The following is a 12885-nucleotide window of genomic DNA, read 5'->3' as shown; positions in this document are numbered from 1 at the left end:
TAACACAGTCTAATAACTAGTCTTCTGTTCAGAGGGCTAACACAGTCTAATAACTAGTCTTCTGTTCAGAGGGCTAACACAGTCTAATAACTAGTCTTCTGTTCAGAGGGCTAACACAGTCTAATAACTAGTCTTCTGTTCAGAGGGCTAACACAGTCTAATAACTAGTCTTCTGTTCAGAGAGCTAACAGTCTAATAACTAGTCTTCTGTTCAGAGGGCTAACACAGTCTAATAACTAGTCTTCTGTTCAGAGAGCTAACAGTCTAATAACTAGTCTTCTGTTCAGAGGGCTAAAACAGTCTAATAACTAGTCTTCTGTTCAGAGGGCTAACACAGTCTAATAACTAGTCTTCTGTTCAGAGGGCTAACACAGTCGAATAACTAGTCTTCTGTTCAGAGAGGTAACAGTCTAATAACTAGTCTTCTGTTCAGAGGGCTAACACAGTCGAATAACTAGTCTTCTGTTCAGAGGGCTAACAGTCTATTAACTAGTCTTCTGTTCAGAGGGCTAAAACAGTCTAATAACTAGTCTTCTGTTCAGAGAGCTAACACAGTCTAATAACTAGTCTTCTGTTCAGAGAGCTAACACAGTCTAATAACTAGTCTTCTGTTCAGAGGGCTAACACAGTCTAATAACTAGTCTTCTGTTCAGAGGGCTAACACAGTCTTGTTGCATGCAGGACCCCAGGTTCAAACCCACACCTCTCCAGTTTCATAGTTTGTCATGAAGAGAAAAACAGAAGAGATGGAGGATTCAGTGAGGAATGCCAGGTCAGTTTGCAGCCCGTCGACAACCTCCCTGTCACCATGGGGACATGAGAGGGACCCTCAGATCCAGAGCCTTTAACTCATGGCTGATCTCTGTCGTGACAGGGGGACAGGAGGGCTTTGAGGCTTCTGCTCCGGAAAAATACCACCGGCAGCCATCCAGAACCAAGAGGAGAAGTTAGAGCACAGAGGGAACTGGAGCATATGTGTGTGTGTGTGTGTGTGTGTGTGTGTGTGTGTGTGTGTGTGTGTGTGTGTGTGTGTGTGTGTGTGTGTGTGTGTGTGTGTGTGTGTGTGTGTACACAATCAAACAAAAAAGAAGAGGAAGAGAGGGGAGGGGGGGTGTACACACACTCAGGACACCCACTAATGTCATGTGCAGAGGTGAAAATATATTAGATGAATCTACAGAGCCAACATATCAAGTCATATCACTCTGTATCAAGGTACCTGTACTTGAGAACATATCAAGTCATATCACTCTGTATCAATGTACCTGTACTTGAGAACATATCAAGTCATATCACTCTGTATCAATGTACCTGTACTTGAGAACATATCATACATAATTAAATTTGTACTAAATACACATTCTGCGTAATATATCATATATTAATAGGGTAAGGTAGGGTGGTGTAGTTTAGTTTAGTGGTGTAGTGTTGGGGTTGAGTTGTAGTGTAGGGTAGTGTAGTTGTGTAGTGTAGGGTAGTTTAGTGGCATCGTCTAGTGTAGTGTAGGGTAGTGGTTGAGTGTAGTGTAGTGTAGGGTAGTGGTTGAGTGTAGTGTAGTGTAGGGTAGTGGTCTAGTGTAGTGTAGTGTAGTGTAGGGTAGTGGTTGAGTGTAGTGTAGTGTAGGGCAGTGGTGTAGTGCAGTGTAGGGTAGTGGTCTAGTGTAGTGTAGGGTAGTGGTCTAGTGTAGTGTAGTGGTCTAGTGTAGTGTAGGTAATGTAGTGTAGGGTAGTGTAGTGTGGTGGTCGAGTGTAGTGTATGGTAGTGGTCCAGTGTAGTGTAGGATAGGATTGTGTAGGTGTCTAGTGTAGTGTACTGTAGTGGTCTAGTGAAGTGTAGTGGTCTAGTGTGGTGTAGTGTAGGGTAGTGGTCAAGTGTAGTGTATGGTAGTGGTCCAGTGTAGTGTAGGATAGGATCGTGTAGATGTCTAGTGTAGTGTACTGTAGTGGTCTAGTGTAGTGTAGCGTCTAGTGTAGTGGTGTAGTTTAGTGTAGGGTAGTGTAGTGTATGGTAGTGGTCTAGTGTAGTGTAGTGGTCTAGTCTAGTGTAGTGTAGTGGTCTAGTCTAGTGTAGTGGTCTAGTGTAGTGTAGTGGTCTAGTCTAGTGTAGTGTAGTGGTCTAGTCTAGTGTAGTGGTCTAGTGTAGTGTAGGGTAGTGGTGTAGTGTAGTGTTGTGTAGTGGTCTAGTCTAGTGTAGTGTAGTGGTCTAGTTTAGTGTAGTGTAGTGGTCTAGTCTAGTGTAGTGGTCTAGTGTAGGGTAGTGGTGTAGTGTAGTGGTCTAGTGTAGTGTAGTGGTGTAGTGCAGTGTAGTGGTCTAGTTTAGTGTATGGTAGTTTAGTGTAGTGTAGTGGTTTAGTTTAGTGTTGTGTAGCAGTCTAGTTTAGTGTAGTGTAGTGGTCTAGTGTAGTGTAGTGGTCTAGTGTAATGTACTGGTCTAGTTTAGTGTAGTGGTCTAGTTTAGTGTATGGTGGTTTAGTGTAGTGTAGTGTAGTGGTCTAGTGTAGTGTATTGGTCTAGTGTAGTGTAGTGTAGGATAGTGTAGTCTAAGGTAGTGTAGTTAAGTGTATTGTAGTGTACGGTAGTGTTGTGGTCTAGTGTAGGGTAGGGTAGGGTAGGGTAGTGTATGGTAGGGTAAGGTAGTGTAGCGTAGGGTAGTGTAGTATAGGGTAGTCTAGTGTAGATTAGTGGTCTAGTATAGTGTCGTGTAGTGGTTTAGTCTAGTGTAGTGTAGTGGTCTAGTGTAGGGTAGTGGTGTGGTGTAGGGTAGTGGTCTAGTGTAGTGTAGTGGTGTAGTTTCGTCTAGTGTAGGGTAGGGTAGGGTAGTGTTGTGTAGTGTATGGTAGGGTAAGGTAGTCTAGCGTAGGGTAGTGTAGTATAGGGTAGTCTAGTGTAGGGTAGCAGTTGTTTAGTTTAGTCATCCATAGCACATCAAATTTGGAAAGGAAACTTGTTGAGTGAGTTCTACAGCAGAGAACTGGGCGGCTCCCCTTTAAGACAGCCAGTTAATGAATAAAATAGACAGAGAAGAGGAACTACTGTCATCAGCCTCGCATCAACACGCACGACTAACTCCAGGACCGCCGCCCGCCCGCTCTCCCTACATCTGAGGCACTGCACTATTGTAAATATCATATGCCAAGAAGAAGGGGTAAAAATTTAAAACAAGCCTAGCACCTCCACAGAACATGATGGGAAGAGTAGTACAGGATATAGTTTAGGCCTAGCACCTCCACAGAACATGATGTGAAGAGTAGTACAGGATATAGTTTAGGCCTAGCACCTCCACAGAACATGATGTGAAGAGTAGTACAGGATATAGTCTAGGCCTAGCACCTCCACAGAACATGATGTGAAGAGTAGTACAGGATATAGTTTAGGCCTAGCACCTCCACAGAACATGATGGGAGGAGTAGTACAGGATATAGTCTAGGCCTAGCACCTCCACAAAACATGATGGGAAGAGTAGTACAGGATATAGTTTAGGCCTAGCACCTCCACAGAACATGATGTGAAGAGTAGTACAGGATATAGTCTAGGCCTAGCACCTCCACAGAACATGATGTGAAGAGTAGTACAGGATATAGTTTAGGCCTAGCACCTCCACAGAACATGATGGGAGGAGTAGTACAGGATATAGTCTAGGCCTAGCACCTCCACAAAACATGATGGGAAGAGTAGTACAGGATATAGTCTAGGCCTAGCACCTCCACAGAACATGATGGGAAGAGTAGTACAGGATATAGAACATGATCCAGAGTGGAGTGATGTCTGGTAGATATTCAGAGGGAGATGGGGAGTAACCAGTGGAGAATGACTGCCACTAAGTTCAATGCCGACCGTGGTACTGCAGACATTGTTTGCAGAAAACAGGATCCCTCATTATAGTGGATGAGGAAATGGCAATCTTCGTGGTCAATTGTCGTGTAAATAAAAAAAAATCCCAAGACAATCATGGTACCAATAATTGCCTCTATTACACCAGATGTACAGTATGTCTTTGAATTAATTATTTTAAAATCGCACACAGAAGACGTTATGAGGATAATTCAGCTACCAATGGCAGCCTGCAGTAGCCCTGTCGGCCTTCAACATGAGATACTCAATGAGAGGGGGCAGGACTGAGCGAGCCTGCAACGTCAAGTCCTGGAGTTGCACAAACTGCGCATGTTATGTCTCCATGAGACGCCATGTTAACCCGACTTTCTTGGTTTCAAATGCGCTATTGAGTCTTCACATAGGAATGAATGGTGTCACGTGATCGATGACTTTGTCCATTCATATATACAGTCATTGGGAGTGACGGAGTGGAAGTCCCAGGCTCTTCCTCTTTCATCCCTTATATATCTGACTCCTGGAGCGCCTCTGTCTCTTGGGAGCCCAGCCTGGGTGTTGTGGTACAAACTCTCTGATGAGGAGAGATTTGTGGGGCTGAATGGACTGATCTAATGTATGACTAAATCACCATATAGGTCTAATCTATAGAACGAATACAACCCGAAATCCTAATGACATTTCTAAAATCTTAACAAACAGATCACCGACCATTTCGATTCCCACCGTACCTTCTCCACTATGCAATCTGGTTTCCGAGCTGGTCATGGGTGCACCTCAGCCACGCTCAAGGTCCAAAACGATATCATAACCGCCATCGATAAAAGACAGTACTGTGCAGCCGTCTTCATCGACCTGGCCAAGGCTTTCGACTGCCTCGTCTGGTGCACCAACTACTTCTCAGATAGAGTTTAGTGTGTCAAATCGGAGGGCCTGTTGTCCGGACCTCTGGCAGTCTCTATGGGGGGTGCCACAGGGTTCAATTCTCTGGCCAACTCTCTTCTCTGTATATATCAATGATGTCGCTCTTGCTGCTGGTGATTCTCTGATCCACCTCTACGCAGACAACAGCATTCTGTATACATCTGGCCCTTCTTTGGACACTGTGTTAACAAACCTACAAACGAGCTTAAATGCCATACGACACTCCTTCCATGGCCTCCAACTACTTTTAAATGCTATTAAAACTAAATGCATGCTCTTCAACCGATTGCTGCCCGCACCCGCCCACCCGACTAGCATCACTACTCTGGATGGTTCTGACTTAGAATATGTGAACAACTACAAATACCTACAGTGGGGAGAACAAGTATTTGATACACTGCCGATTTTGCAGGTTTTCCTACTTACAAAGCATGTAGAGGTCTGTCATTTTTATCATAGGTACACTTCAACTGTGAGAGACGGAATCTAAAACAAAAATCCAGAAAATCACATTGTATGATTTTTAAGTAATTAATTTGCATTTTATTGCATGACATAAGTATTTGATCACCTACCAACCAGTAAGAATTCCGGCTCTCACAGACCTGTTAGTTTTTCTTTAAGAAGCCCTCCTGTTCTCCACTCATTACCTGTATTAACTGCACCTGTTTGAACTCGTTACCTGTATAAAAGACACCTGTCCACACACTCAATCAAACAGACTCCAACCTCTCCACAATGGCCAAGACCAGAGAGCTGTGTAAGGACATCAGGGATAAATTGTAGACCTGTACAAGGCTGGGATGGGCTACAGGACAATAGCCAAGCAGCTTGGTGAGAAGGCAACAACTGTTGGCACAATTATTAGAAAATGGAAGAAGTTCAAGATGACGGTCAATCACCCTCGGTCTGGGGCTCCATGCAAGATCTCACCTCGTGGGGCATCAATGATCATGAGGAATGTGAGGGATCAGCCCAGAACTACACGGCAGGACCTGGTCAATGACCTGAAGAGAGCTGGGACCACAGTCTCAAAGAAAACCATTAGTAACACACTACGCCGTCATGGATTAAAATCCTGCAGCGCACGCAAGGTCCCCCTGCTCAAGCCAGCGCATGTCCAGGCCCGTCTGAAGTTTGCCAATGACCATCTGGATGATCCAGAGGAGGAATGGGAGAAGGTCATGTGGTCTGATGAGACAAAAATAGAGCTTTTTGCTCTAAACTCCACTCGCCGTGTTTGGAGGAATAGAAGGATGAGTACAACCCCAAGAACACCATCCCAACCGTGAAGCATGGAGGTGGAAACATCATTCTTTGGGGATGCTTTTCTGCAAAGGGGACAGGACGACTGCACCGTATTGAGGGGAGGATGGATGGGGCCATGTATCGCGAGATCTTGACCAACAACCTCCTTCCCTCAGTAAGAGCATTGAAGATGGGTCGTGGCTGGGTCTTCCAGCATGACAACGACCCGAAACACACAGCCAGGGCAACTAAGGAGTGGCTCCGTAAGAAGCATCTCAAGGTCCTGGAGTGGCCTAGCCAGTCTCCAGACCTGAACCCAATAGAAAATCTTTGGAGGGAGCCGAAAGTCCGTATTGCCCAGCGACAGCCCCGAAACCTGAAGGATCTGGAGAAGGTCTGTATGGAGGAGTGGGCCAAAATCCCTGCTGCAGTGTGTGCAAACCTGGTCAAGAACTACAGGAAACGTATGATCTCTGTAATTGCAAACTAAGGTTTCTGTACCAAATATTCAGTTCTGCTTTTCTGATGTATCAAATACTTATGTCATGCAATAAAATGCAAATGAATTACTTAAAAATCATACAATGTGATTTTCTGGATTTTTGTTTTAGATTCCGTCTCTCACAGTTGAAGTGTACCTATGATAAAAATTACAGACCTCTACATGCTTTGTAAGTAGGAAAACCTGCAAAATTGTCAGTGTATCAAATACTTGTTCTCCCCACTGTAGGTGTCTGGTTAGACTGTAAACTCTCCTTCCAGACTCACATTTAGCATCTCAAATCCAAAATGAAATCTAGAATCGGCTTCCTATTTCGCAACAAAGCCTCACTCATGCTGCCAAATACAGCCTCATAAAAAACGGACTATCCTACCGATCCTTGACTTCGGCGATGTCATTTACAAAATAGCCTCCAACACTCTACTCAGCAAATTGGATGTAGTCTATCACAGTGCCATCCGTTTTGTCACCAAAAGCGCCATATACTACCCACCACTGCGACTTCTATGCTCTTGTTGGCTGGCCCTCGCTACATATACGTCGCCAAACCCACTGGCTCCAGGTCATCTATAAGTCTTTGCTAGGTAAAGCCCCGCCTTATCTCAGCTCACTGGTCACCATAGCAACACCCACCCGTAGCACGTGCTCCAGCAGGTATATTTCACTGGTCATCCCCAAAGCCAACACCCCCTTTGGCTGCCTTTCCTTCCAGTTCTCTGCTGCCAATGACTGGAATGAATTGCAAAAATCACTGAAGCTGAAGACTTATATCTCCCTCTCTAACTTTACGCATCAGCTGTCAGAGCAGCTTACCGATCACTGTACCTGTACACAGCCCATCTGTAAATAGCACACCCAACTACCTCATCCCCATATTGTTATTTATTTATTTTGCTCTTTTGCACCCCAGTATCTCTACTTGCACATCATCATCTGCATATCTATCACTCCAGTTTTAATGCTAAATTGTAATTATTTTGCCTCTATGTGTCACGCCCTGACCTTAGAGAGCTTTTTTTATTCTCTATTTGGTTAGGTCAGGGTGTGACTTGGGTGGGCAAATCTATGTTTCTATTTCTTTGTTGGCCTAGTATGGTTCCCAATCAGAGGCAGCTGTGTATCGTTGTATCTGATTGGGGATCATACTTAGGCAGCCCTTTTTCCCACCTTAGATTGTGGGATCTTGATTTTGTTTGTTACGGTGTAGCCTGCAGAACGTTACGTTCGTTTATATTTTGGTGTTTTTTGGTGTTCATCTAATAAAGTCAGATGTACGCTTACCTGCACCATGGTCTCCCCATTCCATCAACGAACGTGACACTATGGCCTATTTATTGCCTTACCTCCCTAATCTTACTACATTTGCACACACTGTACATAGATTTTTCTATTGTGTTTTTGACTGTACGTTTGTTTATCCCATGTGTAACTCTGTGTTGTTGTTTTTGTCGCAAAGCTTTGCTTTATCTTGGCTAGGTCGCAGTTGTAAATGAGAACTTGTTCTCAACTGGCCTACCTGGTTAAATTAAGGTGAAATAAAAAATAAATAAAAAAACATTTTCACAGTAGTTTATCATGTTCCATTTCTCTGGAGATGGATGGGAGGAGTCTGATTCCTTTCATAGCAATTGTGGAGTCAGCACAGCTGGAAATAGGGAGGGAGGGAGGGAGGGAGGGAGGGAGGGAGGCAGGCAGGCAGGCAGGCAGGCAGGCAGGCAGGCAGGCAGGCAGGCAGGCAGGCAGGCAGGCAGGCAGGCAGGCAGGCAGGGGAACTTTCATCACGCACACCTGTCCCCTATTCCCACTGATTAGTACTTGTATAAGTGTGCCCTTTGGTTTCCGTTGTCTGTCGATTATTGTTACAATGTCCGTTGGTGCGTGTGAATACCTGTGCTGTGTGTTTTGGCTTTCGTGCCCTTGTGGATTGCGCAGATGATTACGGGTCTCGTCCCGTGTGTTAATCATTGTGCGCTAGTGTTATTTATTCGAGGTACTCCTCGCTCTTTTTTGGGGGGTTTCAACCCTGTGTGTTTGTTTGGTCTTCGTCCCTGTGCCTTAACACGGCACGCCGTAATTTGGGGCTTAATAAAAAAACGATTACGCATTCCTGCGCCTGTCTCCCGAATCTCTTCATACCAGCGTGACAGGGAGGGAGGGAGGGAGGCAGGCAGGCAGGCAGGCAGGCAGGCAGGCAGGCAGGCAGGCAGGCAGGCAGGCAGGCAGGCAGGGAGAGAGGGAGGGAGGGAGGGAGGGAGGGAGGGAGGGAGGGAGGGAGGGAGGGAGGGAGGGAGGGAGGGAGGGAGGGAGGGAGGGAGGGAGGGAGGGAGGGAGGGAGGGAGGGAGAGAGGGAGGGAGGGAGGGAGGGAGGCAGAAAGAATGAAAGGGAGAGAAGAGAGGGAGAACATTTCCATCACACTGGCGAGGATGTAGGGAACAAACAGATTCACACATATTCAAGGTAGAATGGAGGGAACTGGCGCATCGCTCCAACGCTCTGTCTCTTTCTCTTTGAATCATTATTTTTTTCTTGCTCTCCCTCTTTGTCCCATGCATTGCCTCATCTGGGGCGATGTAGCTATGAGTCTCTCTTCTCTCTCTCTCCTCTCTTTCTTCCTCCTCTCTCTTTTTTCCTCCTCTCTCTCTCTCTTTCACTCATTCCTGAGCAGAGAGGAGCCACAGTCTGATGTAGGCAGGTAACAGTTATTAAGGAGATAGCATGTGTGTGTGCGTGTGCATGTGAGTGTACCAGTAAAGTCCTGGGAGCTCATCTTCTTCACCAGAGAACAAAGAAGCAGGTCATTGAGGAACACACAATACTGACCCAACTTACTACCTGTTTCGTCATTCAGGTGTGTGTGTGTGTGTATGTGTGTGTGTGTGTGTGTGTGTGTGTATTAACGCTTCAATGCATCATTTGATGTTTCAGCCGTGTTAGTGTGGTGGTATTCAAGGAAATGGTGGGTAGCTCATCACACATCCCAGTCGCTCACACTGCCGGGTTGCTATGGCAATAGGAAACCTGTTGAGGGGTTAATAGTATCGTCCGTGTGCATTGCAAACCGTGTAATAGCATTTACAGATTTGCATTGGTTCACTGCCAAAATAATGGATTGTGTGTGTGTGTGTGTATGAGAGAGTGAGTTAGTGTGAGAGAGAAAGAGAGAGTGAGTTAGTGTGAGAGTGAAAGAGAGAGGGTGAAAGAGAGAGGGTGAAAGAGAAAGAGAGAGAGAGAGAGAGAGAGAGAGAGAGAGAGAGAGAGAGAGAGAGAGAGAGAGAGAGAGAGAGAGAGAGAGAGAGAGAGAGAGAGAGAGAGAGAGTGAGTGAGTGAGTGAGTGAGTGAGTGAGTGAGTGAGTGAGTGAGTGAGTGAGTGAGTGAGTGAGTGAGTGAGTGAGTGAGTGAGTGAGTGAGTGAGTGAGTGAGTGAGTGAAAGAAAGAAAGTAAGAGAGATACTGAGTTAGAGAGAGTGTCTGTGATAGTGAGTGAGTGAGTGAGACAGAGAGAGAGAGACAGAGAGAGAGAGACAGAGAGACAGAGACAGAGAGACAGAGACAGAGACAGAGAGAAAGAGTGAGAGAGTGAGAGAGAGAGAGAGTGAGTTAGTGAGTGAGAGAGAGAACGAAAGAGAGAGTGAGTTAGTGAGAGAGGGTGAGAGAGAGAAAGAAAGAGAAAGAGAGATACTGAGTTAGAGAGAGTGTCTGTGATAGTGAGTGAGTGAGTGAGCGAGCGAGCGAGAGAGAGAGAGCTTTTCATAAAGAACTACGTCTTAAATGACCAAATCATCAAATGGATTTTGATTCTTTCAGATTGTGTGGTTTCTTCTAAACTACGTGTCAAACTCATTCCATGGCGGGCCAATTTGTTTTTGCTCCGCACTTGTACTTGATTGACACATTAAGGTCACTAATTAGTAAAGAACTCCCCTCACCTGGTTGTCTAGGTCTTAATTGAAAGGAGAGAAAAAATATGCCGTCTGTGGAATGAGTTTGACACCCCTGCTCTCAACACACACACACGTTCTTGCAGCTAGCTAGTTATAAACAGTCAAACGCATCGATGCAGCCAACCTCTGTTACAGTGCAATTAAATGCATGACCATCCTTATGCAGGGTGCTCACACACACACACACACACACACACCACACACCGCACAGATCAATAACAATCGTCTCTTTCACAGATCCCTATAAAAGGACCCCCCACACACAGTTATACACACACACACACACACAGAGACAGACACCGACACACACACACACACACAGCACAAACAAACACACATTTACCTCTGAATCCTAATAGCCCATGTCTAAAAATAACTTCTCTGTCCAGGCAGAGATGTGCGAATCGTGTTCTTAGGCTCATTTCTTCTCTTTTCAAAAATGCCCCGTCCAACTGTGGTAACCAAAGATGTATTTCAGTGAATCATCCCCTGATGTAACTCAGTCATTCGTACCTACTTTCTGTCTATTTCCCTTCTATAATAAAAACAGAGTGAACTCTCTCGCACACTAACTCAACAGTTTATATATAAACTCAGCAAAAAAAAGAAACGTCCTCTCACTGTCAACTCCATTTAATTTCAGCAAACTTAACACGTGTAAATATTTGTATGAACATAACAAGATTCAACAACTGAGACATAAACTGAACAAGTTCCACAGACATGTAACTAACAGAAATGGTGAGACAGTGAAGAGCACTTTTTGCGACGGTGGGTTTGTGCCCATAGGCGACGTTGTTGCCGGTGATGTCTGGTGAGGACCTGCCTTACAACAGGCCTACAAGCCCTCAGTCCAGCCTCTCTCAGCCTATTGCGGACAGTCTGAGCACTGGTGGAGGGATTGTGCGTTCCTGGTGTAACTCGGGCAGTTGTTGTTGCCATCCTGTACCTGTCCCGCAGGTGTGATGTTCGGATGTACCGATCCTGTGCAGGTGTTGTTACACGTGGTCTGCCACTGCGAGGACGATCAGCTGTCCATCCTGTCTCCCTGTAGTGCTGTCTTAGGCGTCTCACAGTACGGACATTGCAATTTATTGCCCTGGCCACATCTGCAGTTCTCATGCCTCCTTGCAGCATGCCTAAGGAACGTTCACGGAGATGAGCAGGGAGCCTGGGCATCTTTCGTTTGGTGTTTTTCAAAGTCAGTAGAAAGTCCTCTTTAGTGTCCTAAGTTTTCATAACTGTGACCTTAATTACCTACCGTCTGTAAGCTGTTAGTGTCTTAACGACCGTTCCACAGATGCATGTTCATTAATTGTTTATGGTCCATTGAACAAGCATTGGAAACAGTGTTTAAACCCTTTACAATGAAGATCTGCGAAGTTATTTGGATTTTTACGAACTATCTTTGAAAGACAGGGTCCTGAAAAAGGGACGTTTCTTTTTTTGCTGAGTTTAAATATATATACAGTATATAGTGAGGTGGACACTTGATGCCTAATGTACTGTATCATATATTACTGAGGAGAATTGGATATAGCCTATCTATGATATTTACTGTAGATATTCATAATATAACCAATATAAACACTAAATTCTGAATTATTATTATTTTCTAGTGATCCATTTTCATAATCTATCATTCTCTGTCTGCACAAATACACATTTATCATAATAATCTGGAAAGACATTCCTGTCTCTCTCTTTTAGTTTGTTTTCTTGCCTCAATATTATTTATGGTTGTGCCTTTTTATTCATGGTCTGTGAATCACCCATACAGCTCAGAGGACATCTGCCTCCCCTCTCTCTGTCTCCCCTCTCTCTGTCTCCCCTCTCTCTCTCTGCCTCTCCTCTCTCTCTCTGCCTCTCCTCTCTCTCTCTGCCTCTCCTCTCTCTCTCTCTGCCTCCCCTCTCTCTCTCTCTGCCTCCCCTCTCTCTCTCTCTGCCTCCCCTCTCTCTCTCTGCCTCCCCTCTCTCTCTCTGCCTCCCCTCTCTCTCTATCTGCCTCCCCTCGCTCTCTGTCTCTGCCTCCCCTCGCTCTCTGTCTCCTCTCTCTCTTTCTCCTCTCTCTCTGCCTCCTCTCTCTCTCTGCCTCCTCTCTCTCTCTGCCTCCTCTCTCTCTCTGCCTCCTCTCTCTGCCTCCTCTCTCTCTCTGCCTCCCCTCTCTCTGCCTCCCCTCTCTCTGCCTCCCCTCTCTCTGCCTCCCCTCTCTCTGCCTCCCCTCTCTCTGCCTCTCCTCTCTCTGCCTCCTCTCTCTCTCCCCTCTCCCTCTATCTCTCTCTCTGCCTCCTCTCTCTGCCTCCTCTCTCTCTCTGCCTCCCCTCTCTCTGCCTCCCCTCTCTCTGCCTCCCCTCTCTCTGCCTCCCCTCTCTCTGCCTCCCCTCTCTCTGCCTCCCCTCTCTCTGCCTCCCCTCTCTCTGCCTCTCCTCTCTCTGCCTCCTCT

The 12885-nt window shown here is 45.8% G+C and overlaps 1 protein-coding gene across 1 annotated transcript in view; it reads right to left on the bottom strand.

The window, feature by feature from the left end:
- LOC139559318 (gamma-aminobutyric acid type B receptor subunit 2-like) overlaps positions 1 to 12885 on the bottom strand; it is a 440826-nt gene that overhangs the window by 386475 nt on the left and 41466 nt on the right. The gene's annotated exons all lie outside the window — the stretch shown is intronic.

Source organism: Salvelinus alpinus, chromosome 29 (genome assembly GCF_045679555.1).
Source record: "Salvelinus alpinus chromosome 29, SLU_Salpinus.1, whole genome shotgun sequence".
Classification (NCBI taxonomy): Eukaryota; Metazoa; Chordata; class Actinopteri; order Salmoniformes; family Salmonidae; genus Salvelinus; species Salvelinus alpinus.
Note: the sequence above shows the minus strand (reverse complement) of the source record. Positions and strands in the feature narration are given on the sequence as shown.